The sequence below is a fragment of the Diorhabda carinulata genome, chromosome 2 (genome assembly GCF_026250575.1).
Source record: "Diorhabda carinulata isolate Delta chromosome 2, icDioCari1.1, whole genome shotgun sequence".
NCBI classification, from domain to species: Eukaryota; Metazoa; Arthropoda; class Insecta; order Coleoptera; family Chrysomelidae; genus Diorhabda; species Diorhabda carinulata.
The window spans coordinates 7,862,646-7,877,451 of record NC_079461.1 but is presented as its reverse complement, the minus strand read 5'-3'; positions in this window follow the sequence as shown (position 1 = coordinate 7,877,451).

Below are 14,806 nucleotides of genomic sequence, written 5' to 3'. Positions count from 1 at the left end.
TTGTATTTATAGATAGAGTTAGTGATGAAAAAAAAAGTTCCTGGAAAAATATGTTTGATTTTTTTTTGGCACTTCATGTTTTCATGGGATAAACCTCAGACTTTCAAACGGATATAAAGGAATGGACGATATTCCTAATTCAATCGCAAGTTTCCAGAAATTGTAAACTCTCTTATCCACCCACCCCAAGGGCACTACTTTGTTTCACTCCAATATCATTGGGTCGGCTAGACACAACTTTTCCGCTTTACACAAATTAAATTATCCGTGTCCTCCTTTCCGCATGCCGTTCGGCTAATCCAATGAGCAGGACCGGCTGAATTATTCTAAAAACTTTTATAGTTCCATTTGGGAAATTCAGTAGAATTACGAACGATAGTTTTCCTATATATGTACATTCGATTTTAGTAATTTTTCTCTATTGAACTCAATGAGAATTATAATGAAAACTGCTTACCGGATCTTTGCCAAAACTTCCTTAGCACTTTCCAATTCGATTCGAAAATTTCACATTCATGAAATATATGTTTCTGTTTCTATTTTGATTTTTCCTTTCATTTCCGAAAAGCTCTACAGCTTTCCAGTATTACTATTATAGTATGGAGAGAAAAAAATAGTCAAAAGGTAGTTGTGTAACTTTAGCGACTATCATTGGAATTTATGTAGAATATAGAAATTTTTTGCCCATTAGGGAAGACCGGGAGCTATTAGTTATTTCCTTAGTTTCACAAAAATTTCAGCCATTTGGATTATAATTGCTTGTTTCGTTTTCCAAGTATTTATACAGCTATTATCTAAAGCCGAAAAAGCGAAAAATATATTCTCCATATTTTCACTAAAATTCCTGATTAATTCCTTGTTGGACAGGAAATTTCATTTTCTACTGAGCTCTCTATGAAGCACATGTGTCCTCGAAGGCACTGAAAGCTATTGTGCGTGAAAGCAAGCAAATTCTTGAAGTACTAGCTCACAGAATTAAAGTAACCTTAATGTAGCTAGCAGGTCACCAGAATATAATAGGCAACGGGGAAGCACACAGCCTTTCGAAATTAGGCAACACTCCATATTCTGGAGCCAACTGTGGCTTCATTAGATTTCATAACAATAACGAACTGAACGTATGGCTTAAGAAGCAGATGGAGTCTCACTGGAAAAACCCTACGTGAAAAAATCTAGAGCTTTCATAACCGTATCAGACTAGAGGCCACAGGAACTTCTCGTGATGTCCAGACATTGAGATGGTGGTCGATGCTCTAGTGTCACTGACCCATCAAATACCACCTTAAGACGATAGGCATAGCAGAGGATGGCACCTTCAGATTCTGCGAGCAAGCCAAAGATTTCTTACTCTGAGAGTGTCCTACCCATTCCATCAAAAAACTTTGGTAAGAAAAGTGCTAATATCTTATGAAGTAGGATATGGTAGCCTCAGAAAAATAACCTCGTTTAGTCTACATATTTTGGAAGCAGAAAAATATGATTGTACAAAATATTTTCTAAGTATAAATTGGAAGTGGCTGGAACGCGACAAACCATTGGCAATCCAGCTCTAACCACATAATCTTCAATATATAGTCTCCTCCTCTATAACCTCTCTTACAAGCCCTTCGGGTGGAATTTCACAAAGGATCATATTACTTACTTCAACAATTACCTACTACATACCATTCATACATTTACTGATGTTATGTGATAATATTCCCGGGCTTAATCTAGAAAAACAATTCCGCGACAAAAAAATTATCATGCAGAGATCCACAGAAAAACCACCAGCTACACCTTCATTTATCTTCCAATAGTATGGATTTATAGATTACTGTGAATGAAAGTTATCCCTTTTATCAATAGACCAAAATGAGCTGTGTTTTGTATCAAGAATAGCCTCAGAGTGTTTTTGAGGATAGAAATTTTGGTTAGCTACATATGAAAATTCTAGTGAGGCATTTTCTGTAGTTATTGATATAACTTCATTTGGCTCGTGCTTTTTAGTCCACACTTCAATTTTAAAAAATCCCTTCACTTCAATTTTTAGAGAATTCGATGAAAACAAATGCTATAAAATGATAAAAATAAGATTAATTGAAACCTAGCAACAAATTTTAGCTGGCCAAAAGGACTTTTAGGTAACTGCCTCTTCGTTACCCCATGACTTGGGACCGAAAATAGTTATTTTCCTAACAAATGCGGAAAGTGATACTTTCCCTCACGCGACTGCAGTTGACACGGAGCGGAGTTCGGGCAAGTGGTCAAGTACGGGAAAGACACTTTTCGCGTTAGTTAGGAACATTATTCTATATTGTATATACTAAGACCGTGTATACAACGACCCATTTTTCAAAAATTATTTTATTACAACAAACATAATAATATAGAAAACTTTAACTAAAAACTACTAATTATTATAAACATTAATATTGAAAACACAATTTGTTGCATTCTGTAGACTAGTAAGAATTGCCGGTCCAGTGGAGTTATTTGGTTTCAACTGGAAGTTAGATGACGTCGTTGAGGATAGCATCGGTTGCAGGTCGCATAAAGATGACGATGACGGTGACGGCAACGGTTTTTAGTCATTTGTAGTACAGAGAATTTTATTTGATTTTTTTTTCTTCTGATTCTCGGAGTCCTCCAAATAGCCCTCAGCGACAGTAGTAGACTTCCAGCCACCGAGGCGCTTTAGGTTGGTTATTTCTTCCCCGGAGTCTGCTAGGAACGTTGCCGAAGAACGTCGGAAACTGTGTCCTGTATAACGTTCCGGATTAAGTAGGCGTAAATAGGCAGCAATCTCTGCAGACATCTTTCCAAAAGTGTTTACGCCAACGCATTGAACTGAGCAATTTCCATTCTTATAATGAATAAAAGTCGTAAATCTGCGTGCTTTTTGTACAGCGTCAAATAGGTTCCATCATTTATTTCTTCAGATAAAACTAATGATCTTGACGAATGCTTTTTGGAATCAGAAATTTTCACAACAATTAGATTGCCTTTATCTTGAATACTCACTTTAATCATCAGGTATACCTCATCGGGAGTTAGCGTAACCCTGGTTATAGTTTTGGCCCCTTTCTCCTTACACCAAGTAACAAAATGGTCGTATTGCTTCTCATACCTTAGTCTGGATTTGGCAGGTAACAGCTCGGAATTAGCTTCATTTGCAGCTTTCATAATGGCTTCGTCAGATGAATCCATTAATATTATTGTATCGGATTCGGTTTAATGTGGTTTGATTTTACTTTAGGTTGTACTTATTCGGTCACGTCCAAGACGTATACCAACCCATTTTTCTAAAATTATTTTATTCCAACACACATAATAATATACAAAACTTTAACTAAAAACTACTAATTATTGTAAATATTAATATTGAAAACACAATTTGTTGTATTCTGTAGACTAGTAAGAATTGCCGGTCCAGTGGAGTTATTTGGTTTCAACTGGAAGGTAGATGACCTCGAAGAGGATGGCATCGGTTGCAGGTCGCATAAAGATGACGATGACGGCAACGGTTTTAAGTCATTTGCCAAATAACAGCTCGGAATTAGTTTCATTTGCAGCCTTCAAAATGACTTCGGGAAGTTCTTCTTCGGATGAATCCATTAATATTATTGTATCGGATTCGGTTTAATGTGGTTTAATTGCACTTCCAAGACGTTTTGAACAACTTTGACGTTTTAGTAACAATTACATGGTTTATATTTTCAAAAAATTAAAAATGCTGCAAAAAGCTAGAAAAGGTTTAAATTTTATTTGATGGACTATTTCGTAAATATTTATTTACCTGTATTAACAATAGTTATAATCTCAGAAGTAAAAAACTATCTAATAAGGTCAAAATTTGCATAATTTTACTTTCCCGCACTAGTGCGGGAAAGTGACACTTTCAAAACTAAAATGCGTGCGGGAAAGTGGGTTAAAACGCACGGTCGTAGAAAAAAGTATTTTCAAGTGATGGGAAAAAAAAACAAATAACTTTTCATAGCCCTTCTACATGAATTTGGGCGGTTTGTTGAACTTTCTATTTTTGCTCATATCAGACCAGAAATGTGCCATCATAAGTATGTTTTAGTTACAGTATTTCAAATACTATGTGTCTCACTGAAAATATTTCATCCCTTTTCAAAATACCTGGATTGACCATGACTTATATCGTAAAGTTTGTTCGATTAATTTCCAAATATCCAATCCATTTCCAAAAATCTTTGATGATTTGCAAAATGAATTCTGTAAGTTTTTTAATTATTTTGTTAAAGACTTCTCAATATTGATATTGATATTTTAGTTTTTCTGATGATATAATCTAATGGAAGTATCTAGAACAGCTTACTTCTGTCCGAAATGCATATTCCACATCACTACATAATTATGAGGATTGTACTTTAGAGAAATATAACAACCGATGCTGTAGCAGCTACTGAAATAGCATCATCATTTTCATTTTTTCTCCGAGCACAAGATAACTCGCAACGCAAACATTCTTCAATATCGATTTTGAATGAAACGATAAAATTTTATGCATTTGTGACTGTTTTTCTTCTCATTTGGATGTGGAATGAATATCTGAGAAAATCATCTCAATAGGAATTCATTACTTGATTAATTATATGACCAACCTATGTGGTAGGTCATATAATTATTTCTTAAGGAAAGCTCCGAATAATTACATCAAAACGAAATCCGATCCTGTATAAAAAGGCTCACTTTGCATTAGTAACCGTCTAGGGGACAGTATCACTTGTACTGTTAATTAAAATACATCGATAACTGAACGTGAAGGGATGGCTTCGTGTTGTACGTGTATATTAAAGTGAGTATAATAAAGTGTAATATGATCAGAAGCAGCACGGGGTGCTAACCACTCTATAGATAACTAATTAAGCTGCTCCAACACGATAGAGACAAAGGACAGTTCAACCAACGAGGTTGACATGTACTATAGGAGTTGAACTAACTTTGGGAGGTTATTACTATTGGGTTATCTGAAAAGTATCGATTAAATATCAATCAAGAGTTTATGGAGAGTTAGTAGTTTGACTATAAAATTTGTGGGTAATTACATAATACGGATACTAATTGCTAACTGATGCTTACTAAAGTAGATCTTTATTCAGCTTCATTCAATTAGGATTGAAGTCAAAGGTGATATAGTTTTTGTTGAATAGGATAAACCAATGTTAGTAGAACGATCATGAACACTATCAAGACGTTTTTAGTAACATTTGGTCAATCATCGCCACACATCGTGTATTTCTGGTCCATTACAAAAAAAAACTACTGATGATTGATCCATGAGTGAGCGAAAAATTTGAATTATCTTTTTTTAGGAAAGTATGCTACTATTGGGGGCTTTTTTCTTATTCTACGAAAAATGGAAATTTCATTTGCTCAAAACATATACTTGGAAAGGTCTTCTATTTCTAGACAATATTTAAATCATTATATTTACAAGAAATAATTGGCTAAGAGACGGCATTAGACTTTAGAATGTCGTTATTTAAAAGAAGGTGATGTCGGTAAATCGAGATAAGGACGTAAGGTTCTACTAGGACCTGACAAAAAGAATTGGCTAACCGTTTACAAATATTACATTCAAAATAATATGAAAAAACAAATTCAGTATAAAAAGTATGACAGCAGATATTAGCTGAAAGATTTCGTATTGAGAAACTCAAATTTCAGGAGAAGATAAAAAACCAAAGAATTAACCCAGCTGCACCTACATAAATATCCAGCTAAGTTCGCCAGAAAACGCTCGAAAAGAATCTATTTGTATTAAAAGATGTGAAGAGCGTAGCTATTGTTGGCTGTGGTGATGCAATATTGACAGTTATTCACTTAATTTATTTTGTTCAAAGGCGAATGCAGGCGTTCCAATAACACCTATAGACTCGATGGATACTCTCACTTTTGTGAAATGGATTCATCATTTTGCTACGACATATTGATAAGGCTGAAAAACATGACCTTATTCTTCTATGCCTACTAAGCAACACATACACAACACATACCACCAATGAGGATATCAATAAATCCAGGTTTGACCAAACATTTTGACCAGGATGTAATCGTGTAATTACTCCATAAAATGTTCTATTCAATTAACCCCAAAGTTATATCTGGTGGAGTCACTTCAATTTTTTCAGGTTCGTCTATTTCCTTTGTTGATTAATTGACGATGAATTCGGTGAACGTTAGAAAAAGCAATTGAGAAATAAAACAACTTTTTTAAATAGCTGAGTAGTAGAAGTGACAAAGGAATTGTTACAAGTTCAAATCAAAGAATAATATTATAAATTATAAATTTTGCTGTCTTTAAATATGTGAAAATATTAGGCAAATGAAGAAATAGTCACTACAAACAAAAACTGGTATTATTACTTATGTGTACAAGATGTTGTGAAAAAGATGACCTGTTCATAGTTTGCGTGAAATACGTTCATTAAGAATGTGGTGGTGAAAAATTTATCTTCCCAACACTAGACTTTATTATGAATTTTCAAACAAAATCTATGCTCAATATAATTTTTTTAAAGAAAACTGCCTCTTTGTTTTATAGATTGTTGTGTAATTTTCATTGTGATTACATTGATCAATGCTATCAGTATTTAGTTCATTTTGATAATTTTCCATATAAAATAGATATTCATGTAGCATGGAGGCCCCGAATATGGTCACGACTATATTGTATCCAGTCTACTCATATGGCTATTGCCATAACATATGCATAGGGCCATATTAGCCATGAGAAAGTTTTTTTGTAATCAGAATTTTTTTTAGAATACTCACCCTAAACAAAATTATCTTTCTTATGGTTGCCATAATATGTGCAGCAGCTACTTTACATGAACTGACCTTCATGTTGTTCTAATTCATCTTATCATAATTTGACATACAGGGTTACCTCAAATCTAAAATTTATAATAACAATATTGATTTTCAATATCTATGAAATCTCAGTCACCGTGGAGTCGACCTGCTGAACCCTTTTGGCAAGTTCTGCTAAATTAATGCCATAATTATTTTATGGGCCCACGGAGTATAAACTATATCTTAAACAACCGATAATCAATTCACAGGAAAACTTTTGGAAATCTATTTTATTTAAGTCTGGAATATACGATGACAACCCTCTAATCTCCAACGAGATTTTTATTGCTCAACGAGTACATGCAGAAAATTTGTTCGTAATCACATTAATTGTTAGATTAGTTCTGCGAAGCGTCAGAGATGTCACTTAATAAAAATTAGCTTGAAAATATTCTCCTTTGAGAAAGTTTCGCTTTGTTCTTCACAAGTTTAAAACTGATGATAGAACGCCAACTGTTTTCATTACTCCGTAAAATGTTTTTCACTAAAGAAAAAACAATGAGAAATTAATATTACGAAATATTAATAACCCACCTCATGAATTTGTATTATCATAATATTCTCAAAGCAGAATATTTGTATTGTAATTGTAACGTCCTATGGCTAATATTTTTGCAACAATATTGGACGAATAGACTGGCGCATTGTCGTTATGGAACAAAACTCTATTCCTTAACAAATACGGTCGTTGGTTTTTTTCTCAAGTCCTCAGAAAACCACAATGTTATTGGGTAGTCATCGTTTTTCCTTTTTCTCAATAATCAATAGATACAACTCCTTTGAAATCCCTAAATACAGTGATCATGCATTATTAATCAAAGCAATGATTTTCGCTTTCTTGGGAGCAATTTCCTCTATTGTTTCGAATGTATTTTTATTTTTGGGGAATGTTGGTGTACTCAATGACTTTACTATTACATAAAAAATTTACGTTGATTTTCCCCTTTTTTTTTCATATGTAACTTTTTATTTCAAATATTTAATTCATTAGCTATCCCATGACTAGAGGTTCGGAAGACACGAATTTCATAAGATACAGTAGTTTTAGTAAAGTCTAGTATCATAAATGTTCAAATTTTCTCTTTAAAAAGCATACGAGGATGGTACCTGGCCCAATCAAGAAGACACAACGATTTTTGGAAAAAATATATTTAATTTAGCTCCATAAACTTCTCCTAGCGATGTTCAATAAGTTTGATACCCTTTTTATAATAGAATAGTGAAGCTCCTAAAAATAACCAATAACGGCTGTCATCACTACTTAACTTTTAGAAAACCTTTGACCACCGAGACACTTTTCATGTCAGGGAATAGAAAATAATTCTAGGGGGATAAATATGGCGAATAGGAGGCATGAGGTAGTGATTCAAAGTTTAATTAATTGAATTTGGCTCTTTCTCTTTAGCCAAATATGGCAGTTTCTGCTTAATTTCTTTATTCAAACTTGCAGTTACAGTTACTTCGCATAATACTCGCAATTGATAGTTTTTCTTTTATCAAAATAGTCTATGAAAATTATCCCGCGCGTATCCTATAAAACCGACACCTTGCCTTCAGAGAGAACGGTCTTTGTTTTTATTGGATCCAGTTTCAATTTTTCACTCCATTGTTTTGATTATTTTCTTGTTTCGAGTGTGAAAAGATGAACCCACGTTTCATCCATGGTTTTGAAACGGTTCAAAATTCGGCTCAATTTCTGTGAAACATTCTAGAAGCTCAGTGAACAGAATTGTTGCAAAATTTGATGAAGCGGTAGGTATGCTCCAAAATCAACGAGATCAGGAATAAGCGACGATGGAAAATTATATGAAAGTCGATGGCAGTGATATTGTTAAAGAAAGAGAAACTGCACCTTAAGAAAGTTCAACTTGTTCACTCCCAAGAGATATTAGTTTGAGACCTTCTTGAGACATTGTGAAGAAAGTCTAGATTTTCTTAATAATATAGTACAACACAATTATCGCTACTGGGCTCGGGAAAATCGCCACTGGATTCAGACAAAACTCGCCCAGCGCTTCAACTGTGTAGGTATCGTTAAATCAAGATTTATTGATCCTTATTTCTTCCGTGGTAATTTCACATCTTAGCAATATTCGGGTCTGTCTATTTACTGGATAAAAAGTTTAAAGGATGATGGATTAGAAGACGTGGATCAATAGAGTTCTTACCTCCTTCTCTTGATTCTGCTTATAGGACATTAAAATATTCTGATACACGTTAATTGAACTTCTGAATTTATATGACTTGATAATTAGACATGAATTGAGTTGTATAACTCCGCAGATAATCGATAGCTCTGTAAATCAAGTTTACCATCATCTTGGCCTATATCAGATAGTAATCGAAACACAGTTTGAACAATTCCTGTGAAAAATTTTTCCAATTTAACTGGGCCTACTAAAAGTATTTTTCATAGTACAGAAAAGCGAGCTTTATCAAATAATCTAAGAAAGTTCAAACTTTCTATTTAAAAAGTATTGACTATGTCACAAGATGTGAAATAAAATGAACTATTTTTATAAAAAAAGTTGAGAATATTACTTGATAAACGAACCTCAAATCATAAAAAAAACATTGGATCATTAGTAGCAGTAGATTATATTAATCCTATAGGATTAAAATTGCATTACTTATAGTTTCCTACGTGTCTATGGTTCAAGATAATATTCTCTTTTATTGTCCCATCAATATTTCTGATATTTTATTTTTATTTTTGATTTTATACGGTCCCTTGAAATATTGAAACGACACGTCTATAATAATTTGCCGCTATGGTTAAGCCTTTGAGGATATATTTCTCAATAAAATTGTTATTTATATTTTTCATTTCTTGTTCGCGGAGGCCAAGTAATAACCACCTGAGGGATTCGCGATTGTAGGAAGACATTAAATAACCGGAAAAAGTCGCGCTTCAAAGAAATTCTGTTTATACCGACCACATCTACAGAATATGTTATAGGGATAGTTTGCAATAGTGATTTTATTATTAGTTTCCGCCATGTTTCTGATAACATCTATCAAATTTTATATGAATCTCACAGATAGTTTAGTTTCTATACTCATATAAAATGTAAAACATCTTTCCTTACCATTTGTACAAGGACTTTCAGATTATTCTAATTAATATCATGATAATGTGTGTAATGATGACACCCAAATACTAACAAAGTAAGTTTATATATATCAAAAATGTTAAAATGATAGCTGTTCACAGAGGACAGACATCCTAAGATATTAAAAATAGATTAAAAAGTCATGAATCGAAAAAATGATTCAACTATATGAACTAACAATAAACTATCAAAAAATATATGCAAATTGGAATTTGCATATATGAAATTTGGAATGGAGTCAAATAAGAATGAGGGGAAGAGATATTTCAAAATGGTACAGATATGTTAAAACGAGAAAGCTGTTTATAATAAAAGACCTGAAGTTTGAGTTAAGCTAAGCATGAAAAAATTATTTAATGTATTTGAAAATTAATTTTTATTTTTATATTCATGTAGGTGATTTATTAATTAATATAATTATGCAAACTATCAATGTCAAACAAAGTTAAAAATTGACAGTGGGGTGGAATATTACTTACTCAATTTATTTACACACTTATACTAGATATCATTTATGATAACATGACACTATCTCTAATTTACTCAAATTCGCCGGTTATTATTCCAATCTGTTAACCATGATATTCAGTTATATAAACTCCTCGATACTATACAAGCACGTTCTTATACCTAAAAGAAGCCCCCGAAGAATTTTAGAAAAACACAACAAACAAATAAATAGAAAGGCTTTCACAGAAATTGAACAATATAAACAAATCGCCACTTTATGCAGAGTGTGAAGATGACATGAAAATAATTATATGACATACAAAAATTTTTCTCATACAACCCCTCGTTTCTGGGTTATAGGTCTTTCAATAATTCTACACTACTATATTAATGCCAGAGGTGACTCATGCCCAACGATTAACAACCCGTAGCCTTTACAGAACAACCTATACAATCTAAACGTAGCCAAAATGAACTTTCCAATCGATGTTTCAATCAAAAGTTATTTTTTATTTAACTAGATAAAATTTGTGGTTTGGGAGATATGTAGATTTTTAGAGATCGTTGAAGATGCCAAGAAAACTGTTTGCCATAAAGATACATTCTGAAAAAAATTATCATAAATTTTACTTATTTATTGGAAATACTCATTATTAGGTATTAAAACACAATCAAACATTTCTAGCTGAACTGCATATTGTCCAAAATAATGCTACTAACCTAAGAAAAAACAACGGAAAAAAACATAATAAATGTAATAAAGTGTAGTAAAGTGGGCACCTTGCACTTCTACAAACTTGCGGAGTCTATGGAGGATATTTCTTTGAACTTGGAAGAGCATTCCATTCGTCCACTCACTACTGCATTTTTGCCGTAGTACCGAAATACTCTGTGTATGAAAGCGTGTGGTAAAACAATGTCCAACAGTTTCTAAGAGCTTTTGCACCAGGCGCGTTCACCAAATTAAAGACCGAACAGAACCGGCTTTACGGTTCATGTCGTAGACGAGATCGTAACAATACAATAATTAGCTGAGTAGTTCACTCGTTTTGATGCCGAATTCGTTCCCTATATTTGCAGAAAAATGAAGTACTTTATCAATCATTGCCTCCTCCACAATATTTAGTTCATCTAGTTTTCTTCTCAGCTACTTTATGTTCAGTTTAATATATTAAGAGGCGATGGCAAACACAAACATCTATTTTCGAAACTACTAATCTTTGCAAGCGCAAAATGTTTTTCCACAGTAAAGTCGCCCTTTTGTCAAACCACCCTGGTTGATTGGTATATCCTAACAACTATCTGTTATTTTTTTCCTATTTAATTTCAAGTTCAAGTTAGTTAAAAAGTAAGTTTTTTACGGAAATGGGGAAAGAAGTAAAAAATCATATATTCTATTTAACGCGGAATAAAATTCTGAGAAAGATTCATTTTTTGACAGAGAACTAAATGAATTATGATTTCAACAAACTGGAAAACATTATTTTAGCAATAAAAAGTTTAGAATAATCACTGGCATGATAATTCTAAGGAAATGAATGTCACTATTATCAAAGTGGGGTACTGATCTGACTCTGATTTACAATCCGAAGACTGTCTGATTAACCATTTAGATTACTGACAATTATTTATTGAATAAGACTTACAGGTCTTCCAAATTATTTTCCCGTAACCAAATATAACTCACTAAGTAGGTTTCCCTTTTAACTAAATTAACCACTCGATGTCATTCATTATATTTTTTTATTAGTTTCATTTCGAAACATTTTTTATAATGATATTAATTTTTTTGTTAGTGATTTTATTCGTAAGCCAAGAATTAATTCTCACTATTCTGATCGAATTATAAGTAAGTCTTAGTAAGTATAGTCTTAGTAAGTCTAAGTATATGGTAAGTCTGCAAATTTCAAATTCAATCTCTCAAATTAGGTAAAAAATCAGTTCAAAATAGACAAACTTACAAATGAAAGTGTAATAAGATCATAGTAAAAACATGTTAGGGCCTGAGAACTTTGTTTCCAATTCGAAAATGGTGAATAATATGCCAAATTGCCAAAAAGTTCCTCATGACCTCTTAGTAAAAAACAGCTTTCTCAGAATTTTAATCCACGTTAAGTGAACCCATAATTACTGGACGTTTCTAATATTTTTTGCAGGAAACTTACTTATTGATTAGTCTATAAGTGTTCTTCGATTCAATTTTTTATGATGATGAAATTGTGTTATTATTTTCATGGTTTCATCTCATTGAAATAACTGTCCAAGATATTATATTACATGAGAAAAACGGGAAAAAAAAACACTTGTCGCTTCTCCTTCTAGAATCGGAACTTTACTTATACTAGTTATAAGAGATTTTTGGTATTGTTATTTGTTTTCATCACAGAGGGGAAAATATTGGTAGTCTAAGTATAAGAAAAATCAAACATCCATAAATGACATCACTTTTGAAATCTATTGAAGCGGGAAGAAATTCAATATGTTTATAAAATAAACTCAGTTTTTTCAGTTTCTCACAAATTTTCCCTCACCCTATTTTATTCATCCACCCAGTGCACAATCATTGTAACTATGTTCGTATACATTCATAAAATGTCAGCAACGTTTATATGTCAATTCAGATATTCAGTTCCTATAACTAAAATTCGGTATCTTCAATAAAAGGTGATATGTGTCGATGTTACAGTGACTTTTCCAGAAATATCGAGAACTATTTCCTTATTCCAGAAACGGATGTGCTAGTGTAAAGATAATGACGTTTCAAACACGACGACTGGAGACTAGAGGAGAGGAGACGATTCGACAGAAAAGTCCGTAGGGCGAATTTAATCTGGAAGGGCTGTGTGTTTGTAGATTTTCAAGTAGTCTTTAGGTATTCCTCGAGAATCGGCAGCTCTCATCAGATCGGCGTTTGTTTCAGGATAACAAACCTCGTATAAAGTCTGAGTGTTTGATAATGGAAAAAGGAGTATATTATAATTTTCCGACGTGGAACCGTCGGAATTTCTAAGTTGCCAATTTGTTTGTATGACGTCGTTTCCCAATTGGTAATTCAAGAAAACTTGAAAATGAAGAGAAGAACAACAGAAAATTATTGTCATGTCATGTGTCATTGAGTGATACTATTTATTTTCACATACTAAACCTTTGTATTTTGTATACATATAAAGTACATTTCATAGTTTGGTTCGTAATATAATAAAAATGATATGATATTTTTGGAGAATTCATGAAATGTAAGGTTTGAAATTAATAATAAAACTCTCATATAGGCATGCTATAATAATATTCACTTTGACGTTTTTCAATAGATTCGGCGATAAAGAAACTTGATTTTCGTGTTGTTACTACTGCTACGACAGTAAAAATACTGAAATCCGCTGGGAGCGTTAATAAAAAGGTGTGTACACAGAGCAAAGTTACATAAACATTACATAAATTCGAACACCTAGTGAATATTATTTTGAAAATATTTGTCACAGATATTTGGAATTTTGTTATATGTAAATGATCGAAATTTCACTCGTATATGATAGGAACAACTTTATCAAAAACAAAAATCCGTCACACATTCTTCATATATATCTATATGGGATATTTTTTCCTCGTGCTAAAAAACCATTAGAATCTGAGATAGAAGTTGTCAATTTCTTAGATCTCCACCGAATAAGACCCACTCCTGTTCAATTGTGGGTCAATTCGAGATGAATTTGATCCTGGTAGTCCAACGTTTTTCTGGTTAAGGGAATGGGAACAGAAAATCATACTTCTAGACAGCTTTGCAAGTGAAATATTCGTTAGCTGAAAAGGTTCTCGTAAGTAAGTAGTTGTGGCATTAACTCTCTTTTATAATACATATTAGTTTCAAGTATGGAAAATATAAAAAAACACGAACGACATAAAATAATTGCAAAATTTTATAAACAAAATCTGGATTTGACGAAAACGTTTACGGTTGATCACTTTTTAAAGATGGGAATAGCCAGGAAAATAATTTACGATATCTGTCGGCGTGTTGAGACAGTTATTTCGATTGAAAGTCAGGATCAGACACAAAGGCAAAGGCAAAGAAAATGCCAAAAAATAAAAAATAAACTTTGGTTAAACCCGCTCACGGAAAAGCAACAAATGGAATGAAAATCAAAACTTAGAAGTCTCGATGACAGCGAGTTTTCGTCAGCTAATGGTTGGGAAATCATTATCAACGACGAGTCACTTTTCATTTTTGACGGAGTGAAACGGCGGATTATTTTGAGAAAAGTGAGGAAGTAAATTCGGAAGTATTTCAAGAGACAAATACTTCGAAAATGTTGCTATGGTTAGGTAGGTCGATATCTTCTCGTGGTAGTTCTTCAACATTTTTTGTCCTTCTGGAACCG